Source organism: Rutidosis leptorrhynchoides, chromosome 2, assembly GCF_046630445.1.
Source record: "Rutidosis leptorrhynchoides isolate AG116_Rl617_1_P2 chromosome 2, CSIRO_AGI_Rlap_v1, whole genome shotgun sequence".
Lineage (NCBI taxonomy): Eukaryota > Viridiplantae > Streptophyta > Magnoliopsida > Asterales > Asteraceae > Rutidosis > Rutidosis leptorrhynchoides.
In genome coordinates, this window is record NC_092334.1 from 707737076 (window position 1) to 707746313 (window position 9238).

The window sequence follows — 9238 nt, forward strand, 5'->3', positions numbered from 1 at the left end:
GTACTTACTTTGGTGCAACTTAATTTAACATTATTTAATTTTACATTAGAATTAATACTATCACTACAAGAAAAATGTTCATTTGTGACGATCTTTTAGTGACGACTCAATATTTGGTCACTAATAATGCTATTTAGTTACCATTAAAAAAGTGGTCACTAAATGATATTAGTGACCAAACAAATGGTCACTATAGTGACCAATTTTTGTATTTTGGTCTCTAAAAATATTTTATGACGGATCTATAGTGACGAGAAGTGACCAACCTATTTTGGTCACTAACTTGATTTAGTGACCATTTTAGTGTTATTAGTGACCAATAGTCTTCGTCACTAAAACTCATTTTTCTTGTAGTGTATAGTAAAAGTAAATATATAAAAGCTATAAAGTATAAGGTATAGAGTAGTGACACTTCTACATTTAAACAAGATTCAAATTCATAGAAAATTAGAAGGGTATAAAATTTAACTTAATTTAGTAAGATTAGGGCTAAGTTTTTTTGAGAAAGGAAAATGAAGTTAAAAGAAGGCGGTGTTGCCCTAAAAATAAATGGGAGAAAACCTGTAACTTTACTGAACGAATAAAAAAGTGGCAGATGGCAAATGAATGGTGGATGAACAGCCGAGTAAATTTTACAAGGATACCCCTACTACAGTAAAAAAAAAAAAAAAAAAAAAAACCTTGCTTTTCATGGATAGGTAGATATATATACATATATACATATACATATAACAAGATGTGCGTTTTTAAATTCGTTCTTAAAATCACGAAATAAAACTCATGGCGATAAATGAGGGCGGAGTGATGGGGACACCCTCCATGCCATTGATGCCTTTAAGGGCGTGTCCATCACGTGTTCAAGGCAAGTACCGTTGGGACCACCCTTATAACCCAGTAATGTTCAGGTAATTTAAAATTTACTCGAATGACATTTATCTCCCCGTTGTAAATTGTTCCATATTAAAACTGTATATATGTATAAAACTTTATAAACATTCAAATAATATGAATATAAACCGTAATACTTATAAACTTAGAGAATCATTAAACATTGCAAATATTGATAATCATAATACATAATCCATTTTAAATCTGGTTTAATGTCGAGTTTAAGTTGAACTTTACTAGCGATCAAATTTGCATACAACTGTAAATACTTATGAACGTATATGATTGATAAACATTTCGGGTGTGATTGATGTGCGAAAAGTGTGTGTGTGCTTAGTTTGCTTTTCAACTTTTAAAATTTATATAACCTTTTTATTATTTCACTTTTAACACCCTAACAAGCAACAAAACCCGGTTGATAAGGCTAAAAAGGAACATATATTTCATAGCATTATTCCCCAAGAAAGACAAGATTTTAGTTGCAATTGTTCCATTTTCAAGTGATATTCGTTTATATTAAATAAGTGCGAAGACAAAAGGCGAAAACGACGAATTAAAGACACAAAGGTCCAAAAAGCTCAAATATACAAGATACAAATAAAAAGGTTCAAATTATTGATGAAGAACGTCTAAAAATGACAAGAGTACAAGTTACGAAACGCAAAGTACACGATATAAAATAGTACGCAAGGACGTCCGAAAAACCGGAACCGGGACCCGAGCCAAGAAGAAACGCCCGACGCAATGGACCAAAAATATCTAGTCTACTATGCACATAAATATAATATAATATATAAATAATTATTAAAATTATTTATATTTTATATATATTTAATAAATATGTCGACGAACAAGAAGACAAAAGATATGTGAGCTGTCCAGCGTGGCCATGCGAGTCGCATGGCAAATAGGCATAAACCCATGCGAGTCGCATGGCAGTAAAAATCTGGCCAAATGCCTATAAAAAGGCAGTTTATGCACGAACTCAAACACATCTTTTTCTTTTCCTTCTCTGTAAACATATAACATAAATAAATAATTATAATTTTAATTATAATTTTAATAATTATGATTTAGTTTAGTATTGTAACAAATGATTTACGGGCTTTAAGTCAAGACTCTGCCCGTGTAATACTACGATATTAATACCCACTGTAAGTTATGTCTTTCCTTTTTAATTTAATGTCTAGTAGCTAAATCGTTATTATGCTTATTTAAAGCCGAAGTAATCGTGATGTTTGACTAAATATTAAGACGGGGTTATTGGATTTTGTACCATAATTAAGGTTTGGGCAAAAGACCGACACTTGTGGAAATTGGACTATTGACTATTAATAGATGGGGGGTATTGTCTAATTGAGTGACAACTCATTGGAGTCTGTCGAACCTATCTTCAAATTAATTATCCTAATAATTAATAATGATTATGGTTGTCCTATGTAGTGACGTTCATATGGAATCTATTATAATCATTTAATTAATTATTCGGGTTGGGTAATTGATTATTCAAACTGATCAAGTGGGTAAATTAATATTCATATCTAATCAAAACAGGGGTAGATTACATACAGTGATAACTGGTGTAATTGTTGACAGAAGTGATAACTGCGTCACAGTTTAAATCCTTAATTAGTTGGAATATTTGACTTCGGGTATAAGGGTAATTTGACGAGGACACTCGCACTTTATATTTATGACCGATGGACTATTATGGATAAAAACCAGATAGGTATCAAATAAACCATGACAAAGGACAATTAACCCGAGTAACAATTAATTAAAATCAAAACGTTAAACATCATGATTACGGAAGTTTAAATAAGCATAATTGTTTTATTGTATTTTTCATCGCATTTTTATTTTCTGTCATTTTATTTTCTGTCATTTTATTTATCGCAATTTATTTTACGCACTTTAATTTTTGTCATTTATTTTTACGCTTAAAATCGACAAACCGGTCATTAAACGGTAAAAACCCCCATTTTATAATAATACTACTACTTATTTATATATATATTTTTACAAATAAACTTAATAATATAGCGTTAACTTCACCAGCTCCCTGTGGAACGAACCGGACTTACTAAAAACTACACTACTCTACGATTAGGTACACTGCCTATAAGTGTTATAGCAAGGTTTAGGTATATCCATCCGTAAAATAATTAAAACTTGTGTAATATTTTGTAGTATTTCGTAGTAAAATTAATACTATTTCGTACCCTCACGCTACATCATCAAGTTTTTGGCGCCGCTGCCGGGGAACGCCGAAGCGAAACGCCACTACTAAAAAAAAAAAAAAAAAAAAAAAAAAAAATTATTAAATTTTAATTAGTTTTTGTAAAAGATATATATTTTTATATTAAAATTAAAAAAAATTAAAAATCTATTAAAACCGAAAAAAAAAATTTATATTAAAATCTATTTTTAAGTTTTTTTTTTTTTATATATAGTTATAAAATTATAAAATGTTTTTATTTTATTTTAGTTTTTTTTTTAAAATTAAGATTTTATTTAAATTATATATTTATAAATATCTTATTTATAGAAAACAGAAAATAAAAAAATAAATAATTAAATTATTACGTGAACCTGTCAATTTGACCTGTCATCTGAACTGAACCAGCAGGTCATGCGACTCGCATGACCTTTTCGCTTGACCCCATGCGACTCGCATGAGTGTTACAGACAGGCCACATAATTGACCTAAATTTGCATTAATTACGGAATATATATATTATTATTAATCTAAACCCTAGTTTATTATTAATTATTATATTTAGTTTTTAATTTAATTAGTTATATTTACTTATTATTAGTTTTAAATTAATACTTTTATTATATAAAATATAAAAATAATATTTTTATAAAAACTAATAAATTTTTTTTTATTTATTTTATATTTTGTATCTTTTAGTCATTTTAAGCGTAATTTTTGTATTTTTATCATTCGTGCTTAGTTTTAAGTCTAGTTTTTTGCCGTAATTTTATTTTTATTTCTAGAAATTTTAGGATTGCCGTAAAATCCCTTAAGTGCTTATTCCTTAGACTAAGATTTAGGTGCTTTAGAATTTTGCGACGCCATTTTTCGTGCTACTTTCTTATTTTTGTTTTTCGACGCCTATTTTTCTACCCTTTTTATTTTTCAACACTTTTCGACGCGCAATCTTTTTCTCTCTTATTTCTCGCCATTCTAGTTTTTAGGACTTAGAATTTTTTCTACTTCTTCTCTAAATTTCTTAAAATTACGAAAATTTATTTTAAGTGGTTAAATTGATAGACATCAAAATTTTCTGGTTCGTAGTAATAGTTGGATTTGTACGTGGACCGGGTTATTGGAGCCAAACAGTCCTCAATTATATTGAGACCAAACGAATCCTGCCCCTCTGCTGCATCTTTTGGCTATTCGAAACGTGGGCAAAATCAGAAAAGTCTATTAATTGGATAACTTATTATAATTTTTCTTTCCTTTTTAAAAACTAATAGGATATTCAGTGAATGCACCGAGCAAGACGTTCGCCGCCTGTCATACGTTCACCACCTGTAACTCGATCAAGACATCTAGCAAATATTGTCGCCGTTGATTTTTCTTTAGAATCGTCATCTAGTCGAACAAGAACTCCAACTCAAATTTCCGATAATCCATCTTTTGAACCCGACTTCACAATTAAGAACCCGGAGCATATTCAAGGACAATTCCAAGATCCTGAACCACTAATTATTCCTCCTGAACCACAAACCGTTAAATCAGAGTCCTCTAGTGATTCGTATTCAACAAATTCAATTATGGAAGTAACGGAACCTCTAAGTATGGAAGATCGAATGAGAGCCACACGCACGGGCCAAGGTCACGCCATTATTAAGCCAGAAGTTAATGCGTCGGATTATGAAATCAAAGGACAAATCCTACATATGGTAACTAACCAATGCCAATTCAGTGGTGCACCGAATGAAGATCCTAACGAACACCTTCGTACGTTTAAAAGAATTTGTACACTATTCAAAATCCGAGAAGTGGAAGATGAGCAGATCTATCTCATGTTGTTTCCCTGGACTTTAAAGGGAGAAGCCAAAGATTGGTTAGAATCGTTACCTGAAGGGGCGATTGACACATGGGATGTTTTAGTTGAAAATTTTCTTAAACGATTCTTTCCGGCATCCAAAGCCGTGAGACTTCAAGGAGAAATTGTTACGTTCGCGCAAAAGCCAAATGAAACATTATATGAGGCGTGGACAAGATTCGGAAGGATGTTGAGAGGATGTCCTCAACACGGTCTAGATACTTTTCAAATAGTGCAAATCTTCTATAAAGGTGTCAACGTTGCTACAAGAAAAGACATCGACATAACAGCTGGTGGTTCCATTATGAAGAAAACCGCAACTGAAGCTTACAAAATTATTGATAACACAGCCTCCCACTCGCATGAGTGGCACCAAGAAAAAGATATTGTTCGTTCATCTAAAGCGGCTAGAGCCGATTCTATCCATGACTTTGATTCCGTTTCAGCAAAAATAGATGCTTTCGAAAGATGAATGGAAAAGATGAATAAAGATATTCACGCAATACGAATTAGTTGTGAGCAATGCGGTGGACCACACTTATTGAAAGATTGTCACATTGAACTAACGATGGAACAACGAGAGAATGTTTCCTATATGAACCAAAGGCCGGAAAATAATTATCAGAATAATTATCAACCGCCAAAGCTAAACTTTAATCGAAATCAAAACATTCTTTACAATCCAAAAGGACCCGAAAATAACTGGTATAACCAACAAGGTCCGAATAACCAACCAACTCAAAACAACACTTTCAATCAACAAATACCTGGCTTATATAAACCACAACAACAAACCGAAGAGAAAAAGTCAAATATGGAAGACGTGGTATTCAAGCTAATTGAATCTCAAACACAATTTATTGAAACTCAAACCCAAACGAACGAGAGGTTTGATCAGTCATTAAGAACTCAACAAGCTTCCATTTTGAATCTAGAAAAACACGTAGGTACTCTTACTAGTATGATGAGTGAGAGGGAACAAGGAAAGCTACCGAGTATGAAAGAAGTAAATCCTCGGAAAGAGAATGTTAATATGGTTTCAACAAATTCTGAAAAACCAGCTCCGGAAGATGGGAAGGTTTTAGATGAGAGTAAAAATGAAGAAGTTACACCACCACCACCCGAGTATGTAAAGCCAGTGGTGGCACCATACAAACCACCCATCCCGTTTCCAAGAAAAGGAGTTGAGTATGAGCAAGTAATAAGTAATAAAGATTGTGATACTTCTGGAAAGAAGAAGAAGAAAAAGAATAAGAAAGTACAAGAAACAAAAGCCGTAGAAGTAAACCCGGTGAATACAGTTCCACCAAAACCTCCACCTAGGGTAGGTGATCCGGGTGAATTTATTGTTCCTTGTCTACTTAGTGATTGTGTCATGTATGATGCACTAGCAGATTTAGGTGCAAGTGTAAGTGTTATGCCTCTTTCCTTATATAAGAGATTAGGTGTAGGTAAGTTAAGTCCAACGGATATGAGTGTTCGACTCTTTGATCAAACCATTAAGCACCCAGTTGGAATTGCTGACAACCTACCCGTTCAAGTAGGCAATTTAACTTTTCTAGTCGAATTTATTGTCATTGACATAGAAGAGGACCCAAACATTCCTCTAATTTTAGGTCGGCCATTCTTAGCGTCCACCAAGGCGTTATTTGATGTAGGAAATGGAAGAATGACACTTAAAAGTGGTGACAAATCGATCACCTTTATGATTCGAAAGTCTAAATCTCCACCAGCCAAAACCGTTGAACCAGTAAAAACAATTGGTAAGAACCATGTGCTTTTACCAACTCCAACGGTAATACTTAGCAATAATGAAACGCCTAAGTGTGGGGAAAATGAAGTAACACCTAATGATGACATGATAACAAAGAACCCCGTTGTTGATACGAAATTAAATGTTCCCGTTATTAATAGTTCAATGAAGAAACTTATTAAACGGATTCGCGATGCTAGAACCAAGGGGAACTTTAAGTTATGTAACCGGTTAGTATCCAATCTATCACCTAAAGAAAAGGAGAAACTAGTTGAAATTGTGGATATTACACATGAATCCGACCAATGACTTAAAGAAAAAGTCACAGATATGCAAGTTGATTATGGACCAAGAGAAATTGACGATGAAGTTAATCACAATTTCAACACCACAGCTACCTAAGTGTGGGGAGATTCAAATGTTCTAAAAAGAAGACGATGTTATCTAGAATTAGTTGTTCTGTTCTCGTGTAGTTCCGAGAATGGAATCCTATTGGTCTTTTCCGCTAGCAGACACTAAAGAACTAGTTTTCTCCCTCCATTCTGAATTTTTTTTTTAGGTTTTATATGAAATTAATATGCTTTTTAAATTTAATTTTTGTGTGTATTTAAAAACAAAAATTTACTTTATTTCATTAAGTTTAAAAAAAAAAAATGATTTCTAAAATTCGTCGTAAGTTGAACACTAGGTCATTGAACCGAAATTGCTTTACCCGAAGGCGAGGCAACAAATTTTGTTATCATTATTTCATTGATTTAAAGTATGCCAAAAAAATATTATATTTTATAAATTTTTGAACGTGGGGTTATATACCAAACTTCAAAAATATGTATATATATGTTTGTATTTTATGTTATATACAAAACAGGGTAAAACAACGCACTTTCAAAGACTGTCATTAAGTTCAGCAAAAGGTACTAATTTTGACGACAAGAAGCAAAATATCAAATGTGAGATAACAACAAGATGTTTAACAAGATGTTTGCAAACTGGGTATTTTTAATCATTTCTCTACGCTAATCACCCTCATGAATTTATAATTATAGTCTGATTTCATGCAAATGAGGGCATTGCATGATCTTAAGTGTGGGGAAGGGTTATAAATTCTCTCAGGTTTATACTTGGTTTATTTGCCAAATTTTGTGAAAATTTGAAAAATTTTCAATTAAATGAAGTCAAAATCATGTTTATACATATTTATGAACGGTGAAAACTAGGTGTTAATACCGAAATTATCGTTACCTCGGAAAGGACATAAATTGAGAAACAACCTAAAACGATTGAATTCATTTAAAATGGAATAAAGGAGAATAAAAAAAGCAAAGAAAGAAACTAAGTGTGGGGAGAATGTACCAAGTTATTCAATTAAAAACTATCTATCACATGTTTCTGTAAAGTTATTGCAGGTACTTTTGTTTTGGACGATTTTAATCAGTTTTACCCGATTTACTGTAAGAAAGATGGATCTACACGATGAATCAATTCCATCATTTAAAAGGAAGTAAAGTCTTCCGAAAAAGACACGCGCTTCTTGATTTAGGTCATGAAGTTGTCGTCCAGACCAGCTGTAGGTTGACGAAAAATCTAGAAAAGTCATCTCTAAAATCAGCAGGAAATCCACGGACCTCAGCATCAAACAAGGTCGCCAAGTGGTCAGATTTATCCTAACCATGAGAAGGATTTATCTCGTACAATGGGGGGGCACCGTGCAAATTAGCTTGATAAGACTAATGAATCAGATCCCCAGAAAGGATAATCTCCTTTAAAGATCAAAAATCAGCTTTTAAGCCTGATATTACTCAATCCTTGAGATTGACCTTAAAGATTGAGAATTCAAACTCATGGAATTCGATGATATCTAAACTCGAGCTTGAACGAGAAAATATTTTGATAAAAATTACAAACCGATTTGTTTTCTGAAAACCCATTTTCAATGCGTTCATTACCATTGAACGTAAAATCCTAGGAATTCACCTGGAATTCATTAGGTCACCTGAACCAAATCGGGTGTCAACCGTAAGAACGGTGGTTGCATAGCATGGTCGGAGACAGGACCTTGTGCCAGACCGAAAAATTATAGGATGATCTTTACTATTGCTCCTACCAAGGATAGTTCTAGCATCCGACACGTAATTAGACCATGAACAAATACATGTCATTAGACATTGCCTTAACAGTTTCTTGTTCATCACTTTCCTTTACAACCGGACGGTAGTTTACCGAAAGGTAATATACGGAACAAGTAAACTGGATGTGTGCTTTCCGATACCGGGATAGCAGTGGATTACACGAGCCTAAAAGTTTTAGCCAAAATAATGATCCACAAATATATTTTGCAACACCGATGATGGATCAAATCAGAAAACTTGTCTAGGGTAAAATCTAGCTTGAATTTTCAAAAGATCAAATGTTTTCATAAAGATCCAATTTCCTAAAGGATCTAAATTTTTATAGTCATGTGGGACAGTAAACCGCCTTTCAAATGTGCACTTTGCTTTGGAAACCGAAAGTAAATCGGCTATTTGATTGCAAGTGT